The sequence below is a fragment of the Sus scrofa genome, chromosome 9 (genome assembly GCF_000003025.6).
Source record: "Sus scrofa isolate TJ Tabasco breed Duroc chromosome 9, Sscrofa11.1, whole genome shotgun sequence".
NCBI lineage: Eukaryota > Metazoa > Chordata > Mammalia > Artiodactyla > Suidae > Sus > Sus scrofa.
Window position 1 is genome coordinate 18,768,467 of NC_010451.4, and position 19,940 is coordinate 18,788,406.

The 19,940-nt window shown below is 36.5% G+C and overlaps 1 protein-coding gene and 1 long non-coding RNA gene across 7 annotated transcripts in view; one reads left to right on the plus strand and one right to left on the minus strand.

Moving 5' to 3' along the window:
• The window catches only part of DLG2 (discs large MAGUK scaffold protein 2), a 1,971,427-nt gene that overhangs the window by 1,192,476 nt on the left and 759,011 nt on the right, over positions 1–19,940 (minus strand). The gene's annotated exons all lie outside the window — the stretch shown is intronic.
• LOC106504831 lies at positions 187–5,517 on the plus strand. Its single transcript, XR_001298672.2, has 3 exons — positions 187–561; positions 3,534–4,349; positions 4,449–5,517. It is a non-coding gene; the product is annotated as an uncharacterized LOC106504831 (long non-coding RNA).

A 19,940-nucleotide genomic window follows, 5' to 3' on the forward strand; every position in this document is an offset into this window, starting at 1 on the left:
TGGGCAAGTACTAAGCGTCTCGGGGTCTCCCTTCCCTGGGGAACAAGGCGTGGGGGGAGGGACAGAACCAAGAAGGGTTTTTTCCCCCCCTATGGTGAATTTGGGGGAGGTGAAATTTAAAAAAAAAAAATTAAAAAATAAAAATAAAAGGAAGCCAGGCGCTCAGAGGAGGGTTCAAAGGAGGTGGGGCAGTATTAGCATGTAAAAGGCTGTGCCCGCCCACTCGCCCCAGACACACAAGATTGTCATGAGAGCTGAAAGGGGCTGAAATTATTCTCCCTGAAGGAGGAAAAAAAAAAAAAAATACTGCAGCTCCCGATTTGGTAAAAAGCCAATGGCTTGCTGCAATCCAGAGTCACCGTGGGGAGCGCTGGCCGGGCGAGTGGGGTGGGAGGGAGGGGCCGGGAGAGGGAGGGAGCGCCGGACTCGCCAGCCTAGCCGGGCCGGGTAGCCTGCGAGCTCCTGGCCACCGAGGAGTCCCTGGGGTCCGTGCGGGGGTGCTCCCGGCGCTGATGTGACATGGAGACTACACTCAGCCCACGTTGCCGCTGCTGCCCTAGGGTAGGAGACCTCCGAGGCCGAGTTCTGGTGGGGAGGGGCGTGGGGCTGGAGGATAGGCGCGCGTGGAACCCTGCAGGGAGCACCCTCACCTCCCTCTGACTTCAGCTTGCCCGGGTAGATGGCCGGCAAAGGAACCTGGGGTAGAAGTGGGTTGGAAATGGTTTCGCAAGGGCCCTACATCCTTGATTTCTGGGTCAGAGTCTAGTCCCTCCCTGGGTGGTAGATTTGGCCTCAGAACCAGGGTTTTATCTGATACAACACCTTTCAAACTCAAAAGGGAAGAATTGGCCCCCTCCCCACCTTGCTGTCTCAGAGACTCCAAAAAGCCCCAGAAGTATTGCTGTTATTCGGGAAGTATGAATGACAAGACTGGGGGATGCTTTATTGGTTCTTTTTCTTGTCTTTTTTTTTTTTTTTGCTTTTTAAAGTGAGGCTGTCAAAATTGCAAAAGACCAAAAAAAAACAAAAAACAAAAAACAAAAACTGCATGTGGCTGGCCCAGCTGCAAAACTGCTTGTTGGAAACAAACAAAAAAATGATAGGAAGGTTGCAGAACAGGAAGTGGGTAAAACTAGCACTCTTTGGGTGCCACCTGAGTGCCTGGCATTATGCCTCACAGATGGCTGGTGGAAAGAGAGCAAACCGTCAGGATTTGGAATCAGACTGGCTCTGGCTCTGGTCTGAGTGTGGCTTTGTGTAAGTCACTTACACTATTTGAATCTCTGTTTGCTTATCTGTAAAGTGGGGCTATTAACCCCTACTTTGCAGAGTTGTCATGAAGACTAGAGCTGGTAAACCTCACTTCCCCATGGTGAGCCCTGGTGGTCCAGGGCAAGCTGCTCTGTACTTAGAGCTTAGCTCATGTTTTAGCCTGAGAGGTGGATGTTATTGGACGTATCTTTCTAGAGGAAGAAACGGATGCCCCAAGGTCTATATCACTTGCCCAAGTCACAAAACAATAAGCCGTGGAGGTGGGGATCAAAGAAAAGTGGTGGAAGATAGTTTAAGAGCGACATCATAGGAGACATCACCCACTTCTCCAGAAGCATGTTTTAAACTCTCCAGATGTATGTGAGAACAGTCAGAGCTGTTCCATTCATATAAAATGTAGCAGTTTCGAAATTCTCTAAGTGGGCCTTGGCCGCAGATCTCACTTGAAATAGAGTAACAACACAGTCCTAAATATCTATGGCAAACCCTGCCATAACTAAGCCCTCCTGATGCAGTTCCAGCAGACTATCAGACATTTGTACTGCAATAAAAGCCCAAAAGAGCAAAATAACTTGCAGATTGTCAAATGCAGCGCCCTATAAACTCTCCTTAACCTGCCCATATCCAAAACACCCCAGCCTCCTGTCCCAAGTTAATGGAAACCAAACTGGATTGCATCAGATTTCTTTGGGGTGCTTGAGAAAGAAAGAGAGAGAAAGAGAGAGGGAGGGAGGGAGGGAGGAAGAAAGAAAAAAAAAAGTATTTTCAGACCCAAACCTACATTCTCATTCCATAGGCCAAGATGATAACAAGAAATCTACATTTTTAATCAGCCCCCTGGTGAGAGGAATATGGGTCCTGCCTACAAAATTAAGACCTCTTGAAGGGAAAACAATATGGAAGAAAGGATGAGAAAATATCAGCAGGGAAAGGTTCTAACTGAGGGGGAAGCTATGTCTCAGGCTTAGTGATTCTCACTAAATTTTGGAGTCCTTATCTAGTTGATTTTGCTATTAGGAATTGGGACTGATTCAATGTGGTGCATATCAGAGGCTGCTGGGGCTCAGGGGGTCTTATAGGGATGTGCTTAAACCTACTGAGGAGCAGAACTCTGGTCTGGTGCCTTCTGTGGAATCTTAAAGTCACATTCACAGATTAAGTGTATCCCTTAGCATTTTTCCCCTTTATGTTAGCATAAATGTGTGATTGTGCGAGCACTTCCACCTACAGAGCATCTATAATTACGGCTGTTTTTTCCAAAGGAGAATGGATTCTAAAAAAGTTGTACAATATTTCCCTTATTCATTAGCCTATAATTTGGATTTCAAATACCCCAAAAAGTATTGTATGCTCTATATTGTGATGTTCCAATAATATCTAACACAGTCTTTCCCTAATGAATTACCCAAGCTAAGGCTGACCTCCTATTCTAGGGCAGCATTAAAGGCTGCTATGTTCAAGTTATTTCCCATTTTACAGCTTGTGCTGGTTTAGACTGACAAAGCAAAATGACAAAATGTAAAGAAAAATGTATAATTCATTTCCCTGATATTTTATTGTTTAAGTTTAATCAATGAAACTTCATTGATTAAACCTCTCTATACCTCCCCCCCCCCACACACACAGGCACACACATGTGAGTGTGTGTATCTGTTACCTGTTCATATGCATTTGACAGAATGTTTTCCCTTAATTTTTGTCTCATGATAAGAGGTGAATTGCGGGGAGGAGGAGGAGGAGGGAAAATGTTGTTTCCATGACAATGCATTCCATAGTTACAGCCAGCAGCCACTATGGTTAACAAAATGAATCACTGTTACCTTAAGGTATGAACACACTTCATTATTGGTCTGAAAAGCTAATTTGGAAGTATATTGCATGGGGGTGTACTGCCATATTTTTAGGAGGAGATATTACTAGGGAATGCCAGGAGATGATGTATTCATTTCAATAGTCAAAATAACCACCCTTAATTAGACATTTCAGTGATTGTTAACATTCACAGTTCTTCCTAATCAGCATCACTTTTGCAAAGTGATACATGACAACTACACACTATTAAACATTTTTTTCTTATGACCACTTTCCTCAAAATGGACTCACAATCACAAAAGTTAGAATTATCAAGAAATGTGACCAGAGCTTAATTTTCATCTTTTATTTATTGTTATCCTTATTCTTTCTAATTGGAAATCATAACAAGATCAGAGGCATTAATTACTGACTTATCTTCTTTCTTTCTTTGTTGATCCCTTCCACAGCAATTTTTAAGAAGAGGTGGTTCATGTTAGAAGGGACAAGAGGGTACTGGACACCAGGAGTCGTGGTGACTATCTGACTTTGAACACGCTATTCAGCCTCTCTGAACCCCAATTCCCTCGTCTATTAAGATGAAATGGGTGTACTAGAACGTCTGTAAGTTTGTTTCCAGTGCTGAATGAAGTTCTCTGAGTGGTCTTACAAATACAGCATCTTAAGAATGTGAAGGAAATTTGAGAAGTCATTTTATTCAGTCGCCTGTCTTTGGAAAATAAACTCTCCTATAGTGCTTACTATTTAACATGCTCTACTATAGTGTTTGCTGTGGGCAGTGTTTTAAATTCAGCAAGGTGCCAGAGCCAGATTCTGCTCTTGAGAGCCAATTCTGTGTACCTGTGTTCACCTCTCCATGCGATGATACCATGTTGGTAGGTTGGAATCCACTGTGGAGGAAGTGGTTACAATATACAAGTTGAAAAACACTGCATGTCAAGATTATTTTCTGCTTCCGAGAAACATCTACCAGCACAGCACCAGTTTCAGTACTTTATGAACATTAACTTATTTAATTCTCACAACCACTCAGTCTTATAAAAAAAGGAAACCGAATCAGAGAAACTAAGTAATTTGACCAAGCTAACAAAGCTGGCATACTAGTAACCTAAATGAACCAACTAACAAAAAGTCTTGATGGCCTTCCACTACAAATATTTATTTCTTCTTCGTGCTAGACATCCTTCATAGTGGGACTATGACTCTAATCCATGTTGTTCCACAAACAGAACAGCAGCTTCCATCAGGAACATGATGTTCTCACGGTAAAAGATAAAATGATCTATGGCTGAATATGCAGTGGCTCTTAGCATTTCTGTTCAGATATTAAAACATCTTCTTTGTCTATTTGTTTGTTTTTACAGGCACACCTGCAGCACATAGACGTTCCCGGGCTATTGGAGCTGCAGCTGCCGGCCTACGCCACCACCATGGCAACACCAGATCCAAGCCACATCTGCGACCTGCGCTGCAGCTTGTAACAATGTCGAATCCTTAACCCAACTAGGGAGGGCAGGGATCAAACTCCCATCCTCACAGAGACAATGCTGGGTTCTAAAGCCTCAGAGCCACAAGAACTCCAAAATGTTTCCTCGTTCACATTAGCCACGGCATGTCACATGGCCAAAACCCTATGAGCCAGTCTGATGGGGGAGGGTAAGCCTCTCACGGGGAGGAAGGAGAGAACATTTGGGAACAGTAATTTAAAAGATAACAGCTTAGCTGGGTGATAGAATGGGAATTTGAACCCGAGAAATCTGCCATATTCTAAAAGCAGGCCATTCTGCCTGTTACAGCTCACACACCTCTATTTCTCACCTATTTTCCATAATAGGGTTTGCTATTTAGTAACTCTTTAAGGGAATTCTTCCCTGTGACTCCTAAAAAGAAAATAATGTTGATTTAGAAAACACAAGAACTTCGGAGTGAATCTGACATACTTGGTTTTGCCACTAATAACTCTGCAATTTCAACCCTTATACTCCTTTCCCTCTACTCCCTTTCACTGAGAAGCAAAGACCACTTATTTCCCTTAACCTTATTACAGATGTTTTCATGTGATTAATTCATCAATAAATTTGTAACACAAACAATGTTTTTTTTAGCATTGAGCTTCCTGACATATGTAAGGCAGAGAGGCATATGAATATATCTTTCTGCCATCAATGAGTTTATAAACTTCTTGGAGAGACTGTCATGAAATAAAAACTAACAGTAACTCTTTTGAAGATTCAGAAAGCATATGCAATTAAGTACTAATAAATGGACTTTAAATCCATAAGAATGCTTGACTAACCTAGTTAATGTCCCTGAACTATCATTTCCTGCTCTGTAAAATGGTGATAACATTACAGTATTGCTATAAAGCTTCAATGAGATAATGTATTTCAAAATATCTGTCACTCTTCTCTAGTTTGTGCTGAATGCTCGGTAACTTCAAGGAGATTTAAGTTTTTTGACTTTTTTTTCCCAATAAAAATCAGCTGGAAAGAATGACTAAACCTATGAGATCTTCCCAATAGGCATAATTTCTTTATACTAAACTCTTTAACCTTTCTTCACAAATTTTACTCTACCAAAGACTCCTCAGGCTATTTCTCAGGTCTCCCATGTCCATTACACAAAACTGTGGTGAGGGTTTGCATTAGAGACAGCAGGACCTGTAAAAACGGACTCTAAAATCCATCATGCTTTCCCCCTGATTTTTGTCTTCTCTCTAATTTCTGAGTGGGCCAGTCATACTTAGAGATTGTTGACCTTTATTTGAATCATACTTAACCGTGTTTACTTATCTTCACCGGGAATAATTTCATTTGTAGTTTGGAATGATTGACTCAACTGAATGAATAAAGAACAAGAAAATGTATGAGTTAGGCGAGGCTTTCCATAGCACCTACAAAGGTCCCAGGTGAACCCGGGAAGATCTTTGTCTCCTAATTCAGCCCCCCAGCTTGCTAGTTGAAAGGATACAATCTTTATTGAGGAAATGTCAGCCCACTGATTCAGAATCAATTTTGGCATTTTGTTTTAGCAGCAAATATTTTGAAATAATAATTGTCCTTAGTTGTAGTAAGGTAAAAGGCACAATTTTGCCTTTAAGACATCTCATAATATTCACTTTCACCCTAGTGCCATTTTGAAAAAGCAACTCTAATAAAATATCACCCTCTGTTCTCCCTGAGTGAAGTTCCTCAGTACAGTAGGAAAAATCAACTGAACAGGTCTTATTGTTGATCAAATTTGATTTCACTGTTGCAGGAAAAAAGTTTGGGTCTTGGGTTCCAAGCTTACCTTTTATACTTACTTTGTAATTCTGAGCTAATCAGTTAGTCTCTTTGGCAGTTAAGTTTCTTATCCATTAAAAAAGAGGAGGGGTTGTTGAATAATAACACTTGTATTACAGGGTTCCTTTGAGGATTAATTAAAATATCATGTGTGAAAGTATCTATAAAAGTGCCTGGTATATGTGTATGTGTGTATGGATGAATATATATATATTCATATGTGTATTCATTTTCAAAGACAGCAGTTATTTTTAATACTACTTTTTCTAAATACAGAAGTAAAAGTTTAGTAAGGAAATAATTTAAAAATATACTCAGGCAGCAAAAAAAGCTCCTTGAAAATACTCAAAATTCCACTGCCAGAGATAACTAATCTTAATACTTAAGAGGGTACATCTCCAGTAATGTTTCAACAAAATTATATTCAAACTGTATATTATCATATAGGCTAAGTTTGAAAATATTATACCTTTGATAGCTAGCCATGCTTTTAGCCCAAAAGTCTTCCTGCAAAAATACCATTAGTGATGGCACAGTATTTCAATACTGCACGGTGTATTTCACAAGCCCCTTCTTGTCAGAATTCAAAAATATTTCTAAATTCAATATTATGAGAAAAATTGAAATGTACTTGAGGACATATATTTGCACATATCTGTAACAACGTTAACAAGCTAAAACTTCTAGATAAGCAAATTTTGGTGCAAAGAGCATGAACATTTAAAATTTTTAATGTGTAATAGACAATTTATGTTTGTATCATTTAAAATTTTTATGGAACTCATAATTATTCTCCCTAAATAATATACTATAGAAGATACTTCAGCCAAACTCTGCTGGTAGATTTTTATTTTGATTTGTCTGTAGGCATTATTTTTATTTTATTTGGTTATTTTCTCAGTTTTTATAGGATAGTTTAGCTCAGTATAAATTCTAGGCTGCCAGCTATTTTCTCCCAGTTTTTTGTAGAGTCAATTCAGTTGTCTTTTCTCTGTAAGTACCTAATTATTTCACACTGATTAATTTCATTAGTTGTTTTATTGCTCTGGAAATTTACTCCAGTGTAATTGGAAATGGAGTTGACTTTATCATGTTTAGGTCTTCTTTTGATTGCTGCATCTAAGGATTCTAATTAATTTAATCAATTATTTGAAAATGTGAAGGCATACCACTTTTCACTTTTTTTCTTTCCCTCATGCTTTCTATCATTTCCCCCGATTCCAACTGCAATCACATATATATTTGCTTTCCCTTTTTTAATACTTTTTATCTCTTTATCTGCTTGTGCTATACTGTGGATGATTTCTTCACATATCCCTCCATTTGCAAATTTTGTCTTTAGTTCTTTAAAACATTTATTCTGTTTTAAAGTTTAGCCATCATACTTTCAGTTCTGAAAGTTTTATTGCTTTTTATTGATTAACTGAGGTAGTATATTGTGTAAATACACAATCTGTTCATACACATATATTTTCCAAATGATGACCTCTGTAGTATTAGCTAACACCTTCATCACCTCATATAATTATTATTTATTTTTTCTGGTGAGAACATTTAAGATATACTCTCTTAACAACTCTCAAGTATATAGCACAGTACTGTAAGTTACAATTACCATACTGTAAGTTAGAGTCCCAAAATATTTTTATCTTATAACTGAAAGTGTGTGACATTTGACTACTAACATCTCCCCAATGCCTAGTAACCACTGTTCTACTCTGTTTCTATGAGTTTGGCTTTTTTAGATTTCGCATATCAGTGATATCATGTAGCATTTATCTCTGACTTATTTCACTTAGCATAATGCCCTCAAACTCTATCCATGTTCTTGCAAATGGTAGGATTTCATTATAATATATATAATATATTATATTATAATAATAATAATAATAATAATATTTCATTCTCTCTATATACCACATCTTATTTGTATAATTCATTTATTGATGGACACTCAGGTTATTTCCATATGTTGGCCAGTGTGAATAATTCTGCAATGAACATAGGACTGTGAATATCTCTTCAGTATTACTTTAATTTCCTTTGGATATATATCTAGAAGTGGGACTCCTGGTAGTTCAGTTTTAATTTGTGTGTTTGTGTGTGTAACCTCCATACTGTTTCCACAGTGGCAATGCTGCACCAATTTATATTTCCACCAACAGTATACAAGGATTCCCTTTTCTCCACATTCTCACTAACACTTGGTATCTCTTGTCTTTTTGATGATAGTGATTCTAACTGGTGTGAGCTGATAACTCATTAGGATTTTGTTTTGCATTCCCCTGACAATTAGTGAGATTGAACATATTTTCATGTACCTGTTGGCCATCTGTATGTCTTCTTTGGAAAAAAATGTCTGTTCAGTTCCTCCACTCATTTTTTAATTGGACTGTTTGTTTCAGCTATTAAGTTGTATGATTACTTCATATGTTTGGATATTAACCACTCATCAGGTATATGATTAACAAATATCCCTCTCATTCTGTAGATTGGATTTATGTTTTTTTACTTGTTTCTTTTGCTGACTTTGCACTATTATTATTGAATGTTTAATAATAATATTCATTTGTTCACTCATTTATTCCTTTATCATTCATTATACACAAAAACTAGCTAAAAAAACTATTTCAAATATATGTCAACCAAACAGAGCAAAATTCCTGTGAAATCATTAATTCTATTGTTATACTGTGTTTGCCCATCTGTGAAACAAAGGCAAATTGATCATTGTCCAAAAAAAGCTAAATAAGAGTTCAATTTTGAGAGCAGCAATCCAGGGGAAGACTGTGTCAAAAACACGCCTCATTTTAAATGGCTTTATATTGCCACTGTGCTTCTTTACTACAAATAGATTTTCTTTATCAGCTTCCTTTCATCTGAACAATAGATGGTTCTTCTCTAGCTGCAAGAGCTAAATGAGGTGACTTACCCTGAAGTACACCGCTCTATTATGTTGCAAGCAGAGACCCTCCACTAATCACATCCAAACTAAGTGAAATGATTACTCGATGAAACAATTGCTGGCTTGAAACTATGAAGACATCAGATCTCTCTTATAATCTCTGGTTACATAATATAAAATTAAGATTATGACACAATTATCTCTCTTTCTCTTACAAGATGCAGGCATGGCTGTTAAAGTCATGCCGAACTATAAATACAGCCTAACTAGATTTCCATTTCCCCTTTGCTTAAAATAAGATCATTGTCAGAAAACTATCTTTTGGTACAATGTGTGAATTACTCCTATTATTAAAATGCTGGTGCTCTCTTTCTTCATTGCAAGGACAATCAACCTCAAGTATAATGTGTTAGAAGATGTGAATTGTGTTTACTAAAGCTGTTAGCATATGACCATAGAAAAGCCTTTGCTGGATTCATGATGTTAAGAACATTTGCTTTATTTCCTCTTTTTTGGTTCCCAGTTACTACTTGCTTATACACTAATTCATTCAAAAAATATTTTCATACAACTATTCCGTGTTAGGCACTATGCAAAATTTGGGTTACCAGTACAGATCAATACAGTCTTGGCCTCAAGGAGAGTATAGACCAGTGAGGAAGGCAGATGGGCATAAGCACTTTGATTAGAGCCACATGGCTCTATGAAAGCACATGGGGGATGTTATCTAATAAGGAAGTCAAAGAAGGCATAATTGGGAAAGTGATAACTGAGCTTAGATCAGAAGGATGAGTGGGAATTCAGTGTACAAATGGAGGAAGGAAAAGCATCTCAAATAGAAAGAACAGAATATACAAAGAACACTTGGTGCCTGACGTTCCTACGGTGGCGCAATGCATACACTATGTCTTGGGAGCCCTGAGATGCAGGTTCAGTCTCTATCCTGGCACAGTGGGTTAAAGATCCAGCATTGCTGCAGCTGCAGCTTAGGTGGCAACTGTGGCTCAGATCTGATCTTTTGGCGCCATAGGGCAGCCAAAACAAACAAACAAACAAACACTTGGTGCCAGAAAAAAAGGAGTGTAGGAATGAGCTTAGATAAGTACAGAACACCTAGAAGACAGGAAATAAAGGGAAATATCAAGTGAAAAGAGGCTGAAGAAAATAGAGGTCAGATTATGAAGGCTATGTTTAAGATTTTGGTTTTACTCTAAAAGTTTTAGGAAACTACATAAGAAATATTTTAAAGCTGCTGTATTGAAGTATAACTACAAATATTTAAAGTGTACAATTTGATAAGATTCAACCTGTGTACACATCCATGAAACTATTAGCACAATCAAGATAGGAAACATATCTATCACCCTCAGAAACTTCCTCAAGCCCATTTGTAATCCCTGACTCTCAAACTCTTTCCTACTTCCCCATCTCAAAGCAATCACGGACCTTTTTGTCAATGTAGATTAGTTTGTGCTTTCTAGAAATTTATATAAGTGAAATCATACAGTAAGTGCTTTTTTGTCTGATTTTTTTCACTCAACATATTTCTGGGTAATATTACATTATAGATACACTACATTTGCATATGCATTCACCTACGGATGGGTATTTGGATTGTTTCCAGTTTGGGGCTATAGAATTGCCATGAACATTTGTGCATGTCTTTGAACAGATGCATTTTTCCTTTTCTAATGGATTGAGATAAGGTGATAACCGGGAAGATGTATGTTTACATTTTTAAAAACTGTCAAGTTCCCTCGTGGCCCAGTGGTTAAGAATCCAGTGTGGTCACTGATGTGGCTCAGGTCACTGCTTTGATATGAGTTCAATACCTGGTCCAGGCATGAACAACAACAAAAAATAACAACCTCTCAAAAACTCTTCTCCAAAATGGTTGTCCCTTTTTATATTCCCACCAGTAGTACATGAGAATTCCAGTCCCTTCAGATCTAAGTTAACATTTGGTGGGGTCAGTCAATTTAATTTTAGCCATTCTAACAGATGTATAGTAGGATCTTGCTGTAATTCTATTTATTTAGTCTTTTTAGGGCCACACCCGAGGCATGTGGAGGAGCCCAGGCTAGAGGCTGAACCAGAGCTGTAGCTGCCGGCTTACATCAGAGCCAGAGCAAGGCAAGATCCAAGCCATGTCTGTGACCTACACCATAGCTCAGGGCAACCTCATATCTTTAACTAACTGAGTGAGTCAAACTCACGTCCTCATGGATAGTAGTCAGGTTTGTTAACCACTGAGCTACGATAGGAACTCTGCTTGCTGTAATTTTAATTTGCATTTCCCTAAAGATTAATGATGTTAAATATCTTATGTCTATATTTGCTGCTTGTATGTCTCCTTTGGTAGTTTCTATTCAAACCTTTGGTCATCTTTGAAATTAAATTCTTTCTTGTTGGTTTTAAGAGTTCTTTATATATTCTGGATTTATGCTCTTAATTAGATATATGATCACACATACTTTTCCCAGCCTTACATTTTTTTTTCATTCCTTTAACAGTGTCTTTGTCAAATTTATTAACTTTTTCTTTAATTGTTCATACTTTTGCTGTCATAAATAAGGAATTTGTGCTTAACTAAAGGATACAAAGATGTTCTGCTCTGATTCATATAATTTTTATAGCTTTAAGTTTTACCTTTAGGTCTATGAAAAATCTGGGATTAATTTTTATATATAGTGTGAGGTATTAACCCAAATTTATATTTTTGCATATGTATATCCAAGTGTTCTAGCATCATTTGCTAAAATGCTTATTCTTTCTTTCTCCACTGAATTGTGCCACTTCGTTAAAAGGTAGTTACCTTTACACAACTGTTTTATTTCTGGATTCTCAGTTCCTTTCTTTTGATCTAATTGTCTACCATTATGCAAATACCATCTTCACATCACCTTTCTTTCAGAGCTCCTTTGACTCTCCTAGATTCTTTGAATTTCTATATGAATTTTAGAATTAGCTTGCTCACTATAAAAATTCCAGTAGGTCTATAAACACATCTACTGGAATTTTTAGAGTGATTTTGCTGAATCTCTAGATCAGTTTGGAGATAATAAACCTCTTAATAGTGGCTCCTCCAATTTAGAACAAGATATCTCTTCATTTATTTAGATTATCTTTAATTTTTCTCAACAATATTCTATAATTTTAAATGTATAGCTTTGACATCTTTGATCAGATTTATCCCTAAGTATTTTATGTTATTGTAAATTGAATTGCTTAATTGATTTCAATTCCTAACTGTTCATTCTTAGTATGTAGATTTACAATTGAGGTTTGTATGTTGACTTTTTTTTTGCAGTTTGGTACATTTTTATTATGCATTCTGTCCATCCTCCTAAACATTATATGTGGGAGAAACATTATATATGGGGAAATAAGAGAACATAACAAGCTGAGTACTTTTTTTAGTATTACATTGACTTATATCCTGCAGACTTGCTAAATTCACCAATTTGTCTGGGAGCTTTTGTGTGGCTGTTGATTCCATGAGACCATATCATGTCATCTGTGAATAAAAATTTGTATTTCTTCTTTCATTTCTTTTTTTGACAGAAGGTGCTAGTAGAACATCTAGTAGAATATATATTCCTCCTGTCTCGTTCCTGATCTTAAGGGAAGAGTATTCACTCTTTCACTATTATGTATAATATTAGCTACAGGTTTTTCACAATTTTTTTTTATTCAGTTGAGAAAGGGTCCTTCTGCTTGGCTGAGAGTTTTTTGTTTAAATTAGAAACAGACATTGGATTTTCTCAGATGTTTTTTCTACTTTATGGAGGAGATTATTTTTCTTACTCTATTAATATGAGATTTTTTTGAATATAAAACAACCCAATGTTCCTGGGATGAACCTCATTTGGTCATGATGTATTTTAATTCTAATATAGTACTAGATTCGATGTGCTGAGGTTTTGTTTAGAATGTTGCATCTACATTTATGAGGGATATTAGTCTATAGTATTTTTTTCTTATATTTGCCTGTTTTTTGATATCAGGATGATACCGACTTCATGGGATAAGTTGGAAAGTATAGCTCCCTCACTCATTTTGGAACAGTTTGCATAGAGCTGGTATTATTTCCTCCTTAAATGTTTGGTAGAATTAATCAGAATGACACCATTTGGGCCAGAAGTGTATTATATGTATATATCTTTATATACATACACCTTCATATATATATATGTATATTCATATATATGTATGTGTGTATATGTATATATGTGTGTATATACATATATAGAGAGAGAGGGAGAGAGAGAGGACAAGAGAGAAAGATTTCAGTAGGAATAGGGATGTGATATTATATTTGCATTTCAAGATCACTCTGGATTGGAAAGGGGCAAAAATGGCAGTGGGTCAACTATTACGGAGGCACTTCCAGCAGTGCAGGCACAGACAGTGAAGATTCAGACTAGAGTATTACCAGTCAAAACAAAGATAAATGGTTAGACTCAAGGAACATTTTAGAAGTAAAAGTGAGAGGCATTAGGGCTGGATCAAATATGGGGGAAATAAAGAATGACTTCTAGATTCCTTATATAACTGGATAATTTGTAGTGCCATTCACTGACATATGCTATATTTAAAGAGAAGAAAAACAGCATGTGTACGTATGTGTTGAGAAGACATCACTGCTATTTTTTTGTTTGTTTGTTTGCTTGCACATTTGAATGTAAGATGTCTCATGTGACTCTAAGTTGAATACGTGTATCCAGACCTCAGAGTAAATTTCTGGTATAGAAATATATATTTATGCATTGTCTTTGACAGCTTTCATGAAAACCCTGGATATGGGTGATATCATCTTACCTCTTAGGAAAGAGTATAAGAAGAGAAAATTTCCTAGGACCAGGCTTTGAAGAACTCCAATATTTAATAATTTTCTTTTTTCTCTTTTTTTAAATGTGCAAGGGAGGCAGCAAAGTAGTGTGAAAGAATAAACATTGGTACCAGAGAAAATAAAATGTAACGACATGATAACTGCAATAGCTATAGGGCTTATAGTTAGTCACCTTCTTGATTTTAGCCTGTTAGGAATTCTGTTCTTATATTTTCTTATGATATTAAATAAATGTGAATGGACTAAAACCAATTAGTCATCAGGGAAGTGAATATTAAAACCACAATGAGATACCACTATACACCCATTAGAATAACTAAAATTTAAGGATTGATAATTCTAAGTTTTGATGAAGATGTCAAGGAACTAAGGCTCTCATACTCAACTGATGGGAATGTAAAATGGCACAATCATATTGGAAAATAATTTGGTACTTCTTAAAAGTTAAACATAAACATCTTATAAGAGTTAGCCATTCTATTTCTAGGTACTCAAGAAGATTGCTCACACAGCTTTTCACACTAATGTTTGTAGAATCTTTCTTAATAATATCCCCAAACTAGAAACAACCCACATTATATCAACAAGTAAATGGATAAACAAAGTGAGATATATCCATACAACTTCAAAATCATTAATCCAATTGAAAGTAGACATAAAAATACAAATATTACATAATTCCACATACATAAAATTCACCTGTGAAAGCACTGTCACAATAAAGATGCAGATAATTTTGATCATCTCTGAAAGATTCTTCAGGTCCCTTTTAGCCCTTCCCTCCCTCTACCTCTAGGTCTAGCCAGAAACGGGTCCATTTTCTATCACACTATGTCAATTTTTATTTTTTGGAATTTTATGTATGTGGAATTATACAGTATTTGTATTTTTATGTCTATCAAACTGTATGTCTTAAATGTGTACTTTAGTATATGTAAAGTATAACTCAATAACATTTATTAAAGTATCTTAGATGGTTTAAGATTCGAGCTCAAAGATTTTTATTAATTTTCTAGGTGAATTATCAAATTAAACATCAATGGTACAGGTTTTAACCAAAGCAACTCCTAAATTAATTTCTTCCTACACAGGTACTAAGTAAGCTGGTAATGCTATATTTTGTTAGAAGTTACAGTTCTACACTAGATTCAATTTTACAGAGTAGAAATATTTACTCTACAAGATTGCAAAGACTGCTCAGATTAATTACTTTGTACATTCTTATATGAATTCTGAGTTTTTAAATATTTTATATCAGTAGGATAACATATATATTTGAAAATGCAAAGTTTCTAGTGATTAAAGCCCAATATTTTGGAGTTGAAAATTGAGTAATATTGATGAAACAATGAATATTTGATTGAAGAAAAAAAATTTCCTGGCTAAGGATTCTGGAACTTTTGTTTGGATGTTGATAACAGCCTCAATTTCTGACATCTGATAGTAGATAAGGACAAGGAAAATTAGGTAAAAGACCTACCCATTTCTCATAAAACAGTATCAAACCCCAAGAGCAGTACACAAAACTACCTCATCTGTGTGGATAATAATAATAACTTGAATAAAATATTATCTATGACCCATTCCGCTTTGTTATTCTAAAATCTAATTTAGAGAGAGGAGATCAAGATGGCTGGGTAGACAGACATGGAACCCACTTCTTCCCACAAATACCTTAAAATATATTTACATGTGGAAAAATTCTCACAGACTATCTACTGAAAACTTGTAGAAAATTTCATATAAACAAATTCCCATAATTCACTTCACCCTAGGAACTTCCCTCACCAGCTGTGAAGTCCACTGAAACAGACAGGGGAGCTTTAGAGGCTGGAGAGGAACATGTAGGAGCTGGCTTGTGGGCCCTGAAGGGTAGAGAGAGACTAGCACAGACAGTCCTGGCCATTATCTTAGCCCAAGACACATGCCTGCCAGTGTGTGTAACTACTGGGTGCTGAAACACAGACTTCAGGGGTGAGACCTGCACTGAGGTCTCAGTTTGGCTGCACAAACCAAAGGGCCTGGAGAGTGGCTTGGGCACAACTGGGGTGTACATAAGGATGGAGTGTGGGTCTGCCATAGGAGCCCAAATGTCAACATGTGAAAGGAGGGCATGGGTCTGCCATAGCAGGCTCATTGTCAGCAGGCTCACTGCAGTGCATGGCTCCTGCTTCCATTGGATCTGTGAACTTTGTGGGCGTGCACATGTGGAGGTGGGGCTAAAATCTGAGTGGATTACTGGCAATCCTACTGGAGGAGTGGGAAAACAGTTCAGACAGATTCTCATTCCTGAAGATTTTTGGACTGGGACTGCACATATAAACCTGAGGGCCAACAGAGCAGACTGATTATCTGCATGCTCAGGAGAAGTGGCTCCAGCAGGATTAGGCACTGATGGCTTTGTGAGCTTTCATGCATGACTAAGCAAACTGTGACCTGATTACCAGAGCACCCAAAGGGAGGCACCCACTCAGGTCAGTGCCAACAAAAGTGATATTTGTGGGCTTACACATGGCAGGTAGCACCACAGAATTGCAAATTCTGATGGACAGCTCCTGGGGAAGAACACACAGTATTTCCTTCCCCAGCAAGAGCATTTCAGTTCCACCTGTCTCACACCACAGCCTTGAACTGGATATGTGGGCTTCTAGTCCAACAACTGGGGAGCATACCTTGTCCTCAACAGGTCTATGACAACCAGAGAGAAAAGAAGAGGCCCCACCAAACATCCAAAGTAAGCTCTAGTCACAACATCAAACACACCCTCTATCAAGAAGACAAGGGCCAGAACACACTGAGGAAAGATGTAGCAAGCAGTCACACCAAAAACAGCCCTCACACCAAAAATAATGGATGCAAGCAGGCTACACAGGGATGCTTCCACATAAAAAGTGCCCTTCAAGACCACATTAGATAATTGTTTCTCCTAAATTCATAGAATCAGAGATACATGAGATAAATGAAAAAAGCAGAGGACTACTCCCAAATAAAAGAACAAGAGAAATCCCCTGAAAGAACAATGAAACAGACCTCTCCAGTTTATCAGACTGAGTTCAAAAAGGAGATAATAAAAATGTTGAGAAAGTAAGAAAGTCTGTGGATAGAAATTCAGATCACTGCAATAAGGAATTTAAAGAATAAAGAGGAGACAATCAAAACTAGACAATCAACTGCCAAGATGAAAATTGAGCTAGAGGCAATAAATAGCAAATGAAATAATGCAGAAGAATGAATAAGTGATCTGGAAGAGAGAATAAAGGAAATAACTCAATCAGAACAGCAGACAGAAAGATAAATTTAACAAAAAAATGAAAGCATCATATAAGATCTTTGACCATAATAAAAGATGCCAATCTATGCACAACAGGAATCCCAGAAAGAGAAGAAAGAGAAAAGTGAATTGAAAATGTATTTGAAGAAATTATGGCTGAAAATTTCCCAAACTTAAAAAAAGAAAATGGATAAACCAGGTATAGGAAGAACAGAGGATTCCAAACAAGATGAACCTGGACAGACCTACTCAAATATATGTCATAATTAAAATGGCAAAAGTGAAAGATAAAGAGAGGATTCTAAAGGCAGCAAGAGAAAAACAAAGAGTCAGTTACAAGGGATTCCCCATAAGGCTATCAACTGATTTCTCTTCAGAAACCATATAGGCCAAAAGGGAGTGGCAGGATATATTCAAAATTCTAAAAGGGAAAAACCTGCAACCTAGGATACTATATCCAGGAAGATTATCATTTAGAATAGGAGGAAGAAAGAATTTTTCAGATAAGCAAAAACTAAAAGAATAAAACAACACTAAATTTATCCTAAAAGAAACACTGAAATATCTTTTCTAAATAGAAAAGTGAGAATCTATAGGAAAGGGAAAATCACAAAAGGAAAGGTAAATATATAATGGGATTGAAAATCATTGAAATTAATCAGTACATAGGAAAATAATTTAAAAAATCCATGAAAGCAATTATAACTACAATGAAAAGCAAGAGGATAAATATGAAGGCATAAAATAGGAGATCAAAGTCACAAAATGTGCAGTAGGAGTAATAAATTGTAAATCTTTTAGAATGTATTTGAGTTTATTTGACTACTAGTTTAAAGCAAGTAGATGTAGTTATAGGCTAACATAATTTAAAACCAGGGTAATTACAAATTGAAAGCATACAACAGGTTCACAAAAACCAAAAACCAAAAAAAAAAAGGAACTCAAGCATAATACAAAAGAAAACCATCACACTGTAAAGGAAAACAAAGAACAAAGAAGAAATACCAGAAAACAACATTTAAAATGGCAATAACACATATTACAAATAATCTCTTTAAATGTCAATGGACTATAGCCTCCTATCAAAATACCTAGAGTGGCAGATTGGATAATAAAATAAGAACCTACACCATATTTCTACAGGAGACCCTTTTTAGGGTGAAAGACACATATAGCTAGAAAGTGAGGGGAATGGAGAAAGATACCTCAAGCAAATTTAAATGATAAGAATGTGGGGGTAGCAATACTCATATAAGACAGATAATCAAAGGTCATAAAAAAGACAAAGAAGCACAAGAGGAGGATATCACACTCATTAACACATATACACCCAATATAGGAATACCTAAATACATAAAACATATACTAACAGTCATAAAGGGAGAAATTGATGAGAATACAATAATAGCAGGAGACTTTAACACCCTGGTGAATCAGTGGACAGATATTCCAAACTGAAAAATCCATAAGGCAAAAGAGGTCCTGAATGACACAACAGAATGGTTAAAATGAATTTCTATTTATAGGACACTACTCCCCCCCAAAAACACATATTCTTTCCAAGTGCACACGAACAGTCTCTAGGATTGACCACATACTAGGACACAAAAGCCTGAAATAATCCTTAAAAGGATAGAAATTATTTCAAGTATCTTTTCTGATCACAATGGCATGAAACTAGAAATCAACTACAGAAAGAAAAATGAGAAAAAATAATTAAATGGAGACTAAACAAGATGCTACTAAAAAGTCAATGGGTCAATGATGAAAGCAAAGAAGAAATTTTTTAAAAATTCCTCAAGGCAAATAACAATAAAAATACAACCATATAAAATCTATGGAATGCAGCAAAAGTTCTAAGAGGGAAGTTCATAGTAATACATCCCTTCCTCAAAAAAAAAAAAAAAAAAAAAAAAAAAAAAAAAAAAAAAAAAAGCCAAGAAAAATCCCGAAGTGAAAAAAGAACAAACAAAACCTAAAGTCAGCAGAGGGAAGGAAATAACAACCAGAGACGAAATAAATAAAAATAGAGATTAAAAAAAATAGTAAAAATCAATAAAACTAAGAGCTGGTTTTTTTAAAAGGATAAACAAAAGTCAACAAACCCCTGGCCAGGCTCACCGAGAAGATCCAAATAAACAAAAATAAGAAATGAAGAAGAGAAATAATGACCAATACCACAAAACAAAATACCATAAGAAAATATGAACCCACAGGCCAGAGACTGAACCTGAGCCACAGCAGTGACAATGCCAAATCCTTAACTGCTAGGCCACTGGGGAGCTCCAATTTTTGTTATTATTTTTATAATTATTATTATTTTGATCACTGTCACCATTATATCATAACTGTACAGAAAATTCCTATTATGTTTTTAAGAGTCTTTTTTTTTTTTCCTTTTCCTTTTATGGCCACACTGCCAGCATATGTTAGTTGCCAGGCTAGGGGTGGAATTGGAGCTGCAGCTGCCAGCCAACACCACAGCCACAGCAATGCCAGATCAGAGCCACATCTGCAACCTACACCACAGCTTACAGCAATGCT